The following is a 6,724-nucleotide window of genomic DNA, read 5'->3' on the forward strand; positions in this document are numbered from 1 at the left end:
GGTGTTGCCACTGTTACTGAGGGGCTCAACCTTGTCCAGCAGTGGATCTGTCTTGGAGCTGGCTGGCACTGGTTCTGTTGGACATAGGGGAAGCTTCTGGCACATTCTTAGAGAAGCCACCCCTCACTACCATGACCTTGCCACACAAACCCCAACTGGCTGACTTGGAGGAGTCACAGGAATTGCTGGGCACAGATACCTTTGAGAAATCGCTGCCCCCACCATGTCCCATAACTAGAGACCCCTTGGTCCAGGTGACTAAAGATGACAAGCACAAAGCCAAAATCCCTTCCAGAGTAGCAGCAGTGGCTGGTTTGCCATGGGGTTGGGGATACCAGGGAGTGTGGCTGTGCTGCTCCCTGCCCAGCTGTGAGCCTGTTCCTGCTGAAGCAGTAGAGCAAGCCAAGGAAGGGCTCAGGTTTGGGGCATGGGAGAACAAGTGGCTGGTGGTGTGGGGGAAGGACAACCATCCCAGACTGAAGTGCCATCATCAGGCAGATCTCACAGTGTCTTCTGATGGCACTGCCAGAGCTGGCTAGTTCTTTGTGGATGGTTTTACCCATTACAGTTCAAAAAACCCCCCCAAACATAAAACACAAGGAAAATCTAACACAAAACATGTAATGTGATTTGTAACAAATTTATCTTGGATATTAGTAAGAAAGCCTCCACCAAGAGATCATTTGCCCACATACAACTGAGCAGAGTTATTACCACAGCACTGATGTTTGTGTTCAAACTGTTTAACTCAGATTAATCTCCCCTGTCTAAAGGACAGGGAAAAGTCCTTCCTGTCATGCAGGGATGACGAGTAGTGTCCATAAACTGCGTTGTGGAAGGAGCTGAGTAGTGACTCTGGTGACTGCAACGTGTGGCAATAATAGGATGCTATCATTTTCTAGTGCTGCACAGCATCACAGTTGGTCTTCCATGCATCCTGCAATACTGTTTGTACATTTGTAGAATAGCAGGTTAGGAGTGTTCATGGGAGGGTCATCCCTATAACTCAGGCTGCTTATTTAAAAAAATATATATCAGCTGTTGGACCAATGAGCTGTTGAGAAATACAGCGGTGAATGTGGTCTGCTTGGCTAGAAAAATGTTACCATGCTATCGCTGCAGAGCTTCAAGCATGGCCCCCGTGCCTTTCCTGGCAGAATGTACAGTGAGAGCCAGCTTTTTAACCATGTACACTTGTCTTCCTGGCTGCAAGGAAAATGAACCTGAAGAGTGTAAAGGAAGTTCTTTGCCATCAGTTGGCTGGTTGGATAAACGTAATCAAGTTCCAAAATGGTACCTGGGAGTTCTTCTGAGGAGTGGGAGGCATGCACATGAAAGGGCTGTGCCACTTTAAAGCCCAGGGTGTCCGTCTCCAGAAGAAATGCAGGCAGAAATTTTAACCACTTTTAGATTTGTTCAGGCTGTGGATAAACTGTTTTATATCGGGTTGTGTGGACTTCACATGTGCATGCCAACAGCTTCAATGAGCCTTTCAGCATGGCACATGCCCAGTCACACTTGCCCTCGGGTGAGTGCTTGGGCTCTGGCCATCAAAGCCATGGGGTTCCATCCTCACTCTCTCTCTCTCCCACACACCACAAAAGTGCTGCCATCAGGATTTAAAACACCTTTAAAACACCTTTAAAACTCCGGTGTTAAGAGTGCTGTATGATGTACAGCTGCTGTGCAAAGCTGGAGCCCTGTGGAGGGGCCATATCGCAGTGGATGGGACCAAAACGGGGAAAAAACTTGGCAGCAAGCTGTGTTTAAGCTGGGGAGTGGAATCAGTCCCAAGAAAGGCATAGTTTGACAGGGACATTCATGCAGCTTTATGTGTAAAATTTCTGTTTTGATTCACAGCTATTTTGTGCTACAAAGATTTTATAAATTATATATAAATGCTGCACAGGTATTTTTATAGTATTAACCTGCATGTGATTCATGGAATAAATGCAAACTGTATTTGGTTCAAATTTTAAAATATATCTATTTTGCAGAGTTTGGTGTTTGTCTGGTCATTTTGTGTCCTCTATTGCTATTTGTAAATGACTGATGTGAGGGGAATGAGTCACAGTTTAAAGAGATTCCCAAGTGCAACCATGCACCTCTCTTCCCAAGCTGTCCTGCTTGTGGCCCTTTGTCTCCTGTTCAGTCCAGCTGAGAGTTTTGGCTCCTACAGCAAGATCTTGCTCTTTTTAAAACATAAAAAAAAAAAAAGACTGCTGATCTACTAATGATTATTTCTTCTTCACCTGCAATATCTACCTCTAATAGACTAAACAGTTAATAGGAAGCCAATTTAAGTTAACATGTGCAATTATAGTGTGACAACCCATGAACTGAAGAATATTTTGCATTCACTGAGCAGCCCAACAAGGTTTTGTGGCCAAGGATGTGTATTTGAAAGCAGGTAGAGCCGTGTCCTCCCCTCAGCATCATGCCTTGCCTGGAAGTGGCATGGCCCTGGGCCCTAAGTGCCCACAGCTGATCAGAGTGAGCCCAATTGCTGCAACATCCCTGGGCCACCTGGGCCAGGCACAGGTTTCAGCTGGGCTCTGTGTTGTATCTGTGCTTGTGGGATGCTCATGGGACCACAGCCATTCCCCCAGGGCCAGGCTTGGAGAGGCAAGTCCTCTAACAAGGTAAGAGACTTCACCCTTTCTGTATTCATTAACCAGGTCCTCATGGCAAACTCGTGTGTGTCTTTGCTGTCTGTGGAAATGCTCCCCACCCCTTCATCCCTGCAGCGTGTGTGCCTCTGCATTTCCAGTGTGGTGGTAGAAAATGAGTTTTTGTGGTGGGTTTGCTGGTCATGTTCTGTTCTCACAAAGTCACCAGCTGAATCCTCTTGAGTAGGCATGCTCAGATTTTAGAGTAAAACACTGTGTTTGTTGTGAACAGGATAGGAGGCAGCTTCCAGAGCATCAGCCTTGGAGCCTGGGCTGTTGAATTCTGTCTGTCCTGGTCCAGTGCTACAGGTATCCATCCTGTGGCTGCCTACAGCTGGAGGGGTGGTGCAAGGCAATCTGTTTCTAAGTTTCCTTCGTTATTCTGTCGAGAGGGATGTAGCAGGCACCTCACCCTTAGCTTAGTCCACTCTGTCCTGCCTTGAGGCTGCCTGCTGAAATGCTCACTTTGCAAATCACTTTTTGGTTGTGTGGTGCCAACCCAGCCTTCCTCCTGTCGTGGGGCATCTCTGTGTGACAGCCTTCCAGTGCAGAACCAGCTACTCTGCCAGCAGCAAAATGGTATTGGACCTTTTGGCAGGGATTAAAACTCAAAGCAGCAAGCACTGAATTTTTCTGCTTTAACTTTCCAGCAGTAACTTTGTCATGACCCCAGTTTCCTAATCCATCCAAATTTCTATGCAAAATCAACAGCAGGCTTGCGCCTTGCTTTTCTGGCTACAGGGGATGTAATTTAGGGGATAGAATACAACGGTTTGAGTTTCAGTTTTGACCCTTCTAATATCTGTGCTACAAGCAGAAGTTAGGAAATGCGAGTACCTCTCTGCACAGGGTGGAAGTGCAGTTCAGCAGTGTATGGATGGGATCTTGCACATTTGCTAAAACCCGTGTAAAGGAAGGCCCTCGCTTGCTGCCAGCCAGCTCCAGCTCCAGCTCCTGCCAGAGCACATCGCTTCCCCTGTCATCTGCTGGGGCTGGCAGTGGGCTGGCAGTGATGGCCAGCCTGCCCACTGTCCCGCTGCCACCCTGCTGCTGCCCTGCTCACCCGGCTGCCCTGCACCAGGCTCGGTTTCGAGGTCACCGGGCGGTCAGAGGTGTCGCGTGTGAGAGGCCGTGACCCCCCAGCAGCCTCCTGGCAGCGCCTGGTGCTTTTGCTCAGCCTGTTCCATACTCACCTGCCAAACCGAGAATGATTTGAATTGCAAGCAAGCACAATGCCAGCACGGAGATGGAAACAGTCCCAAGTGTCACCTTTACATAAACACTCTTGTGCAATAGCCAGGGTGACCTGCGAGCACAGGGGCCTGTGCTGGGAGCTGCAGTCAGGCTGTCTCAGGGTTCTGCTCCTTTGGAAAATCGCCTTTACAGCTCCAAAGCACAGCAAGGACAAACCCAGAGGTGCTTGTGTCCAGCAGAATGGAACCTGGCAGCTACCTGGACAGCACCCTAAATCAGCTTTGTCCTCTCTGTCACCAGCTCTTCATCCTTTTGTGCTCGTGTTCAGATCCCCAGCGATGACCCAGTACGCACAGGCAGCAGGAGCAGGCCAAAAGTAATCCATAATTTGGGACCAGTAGTGAAAAATCCCACTTCCAACTTTTCTTTAAAAAGAAAATCCAAGTTCAAAAGATGTTAAAAAATTGCTCAGAAGCCACCACCACCAGCAGACATTGCCTTTGCCTGAGACCACGGCTACAGCAAAGGGTAAAAGCAAATTTCAATGCTCACAATGGCTCACTCCAGCATGAAGCTGGGTGATAGCTACCTCGAGTTCTGCATACAGCTATGAGCAGGCCGTAAATACCAGATAATTGGTTTGGAGCTGTGAAAGACAAAGCCTTGCAATAAATACACCAGACTTATATGAAGTGCCCCACTCATCAGGAATCACGGTTAATCCTGAGCACAGCACTACAGCAAAGCTTGAATTTCATTGCTACAGCAGCCCCTGCAAGGCTGCTGGCACCACAGTTAGCTGGGGGGGCCAGGGGCTCCAAATGGGTTTTTTAACCTTTATCTTGATTCTCATCCTCCACTTTTAGCAAGTAATGGTACTTACCTGGGACAGAGTTAGTGTCCCGTTTGTGGTGCACTTAGCTGCCAATGCATGGGCAAATGGTTTGAAAAAGAAGTGATCCCTAAAAGCCTCACAACACATGCCACTGCAGCTCAAGCCCTTAGTCCCAGCCTAATCTGGTCTTTAAACTCAAAGGACAGTAAATTCACAGGAGAATTGGGACACCCAAAGAGTCAGAAAATCTTGTGTAGAGAAATATATTTAGTGCACGCAAATATGCCTGCACTCTGCTGCAATGCAAATCTGCCTTATTGTCGTCCTAATCCCCGTGCATGACACACCAATAAACAGGGGGGGTTAATACTTACCATCTGCGTTACAGATTGCTTCCCACACTGCGAGCTTGCTTGGTTACAGTTGTGTAGGCACCACGGAGAGATATATCCTGCAAACGGCAAGCTGGCTAATCCCTTGGGAGAGTTAAAATGTGAGCTGCAGTTTTCTCACTCTCCGTGGGCACTGGAGCCAGTCGTGCAACGTATGGCAATAGCTATATTCTCATTTCACGTCTGTCATGCAGAGATAATTAAAATCTACACTTCCATCTGAGGGGGAACCGTAGGGTTTCCAGATGAGTAACTGTAGTGCATTTTTCATACTGGATTAGCACTCATACCAAAAAGCCTTGCCTGTTGCCCTCCCACCTGTTAAGATTATTGACGGGGCTGCCATTGAAAAGCCCTCGTGGGTCTAGTGATATGGGTGTGTGCAGGCATGCAGCTCGTAAAACTGTGAGCTTACCTCACCATTGCATATCCCTCTGCTCAGTGAGGCAGTCATTGTAACACCCTTCTCCAGCATCTCCCAGATGCCCACTTTTGGACAGTCCCCTCCTGGGATCAGGGGCTATCTGGCTCTCTCAGTGGAAAAGAGCCACAGTGTACAGACCTAACATAAAATACTGGCTATTGTTAGCCTGCAACCATTAGCAATGGTTATAACATTGCATAGGAGGGACAGCCAACTTCACAAGCCAGAGAGTAAAGAGTTGCCTCAACATACTGAGCTGACCACCCACTTAGTGACATTCCCACAGAAAGGCTGGATTGGGCATCGGTGCTGGATGGAGCTTCTCATTTTCCCAGAGAGCCGAGGCACAATGCGCCAGGCTGCGGCATAACTGCTGCCAGAAAGCCACCTAGAAGGAAAAGCCTGACCCATGAGAGGTTCTCATGTATTGGCAGGGGCAAAACTTCAAGGGAAGTAATCCTATCCCAAAGCTGCGTGGTCCCCGTGCAGCTGGGGGCCAGAAAGCCACCGGCGGGGTGTGAGTGCAGCGGGCCCACGCTGACTTCTGCAGACAAACATGCCAGCCCCAGAAGGACAAAGGCTTTGATAGTGCTCTGCTCCTCATGCAAAAGATCACGGGCATATGCTCTTAAATGCACTTCCCCAGTTTGGTTTGGCGCTTCAAAAATCGCTCGGCTTACATCAACCATGAAAAAATTTAATTCCACCCCCTCTCCTTTCTGAATTTAGAATGATAAAGGATCAACAGTTATGTCTGGAGTAGGGGAGCAGATATTACACACATCTTGCTTACAAAATAGCTCTGGTTTTCATGAAACAAGTTTATTTTCCTCCCCCAGCCATTGATGAGCACATGACAACCGTACAGAATAAAAGCTCAACTCCTTAGTTCTGCTCACATTCACTCAACATTTGCTCTAATCAATTATCTTATTTCATGCAATAAGAAAAGAATGAGATTCCTGTTATGCAGCCATAATCAGTTACAGTATGAAGCTGTGTCTGTGGAACATTTCTGATTTTGAAAACTAATCATGTGCTCTGCCATTACATTTCTCTTGAAAAACACTGGGCTTTGACCCAACTTGTTTCTTCCCCCCTGCCCTTTAAAAACATTGATGGCACAGCCTAGTCCGAGATGCCACATTCTTTCCCTGCAGAAGCCAGCCAGATTGACTGTAAGGAACACATTTACTCAGGGAGACAGGGG

Source organism: Manacus vitellinus, unplaced genomic scaffold, assembly GCF_001715985.3.
Source record: "Manacus vitellinus isolate BGI_N305 unplaced genomic scaffold, ASM171598v3 scaffold_49_pilon, whole genome shotgun sequence".
Lineage (NCBI taxonomy): Eukaryota > Metazoa > Chordata > Aves > Passeriformes > Pipridae > Manacus > Manacus vitellinus.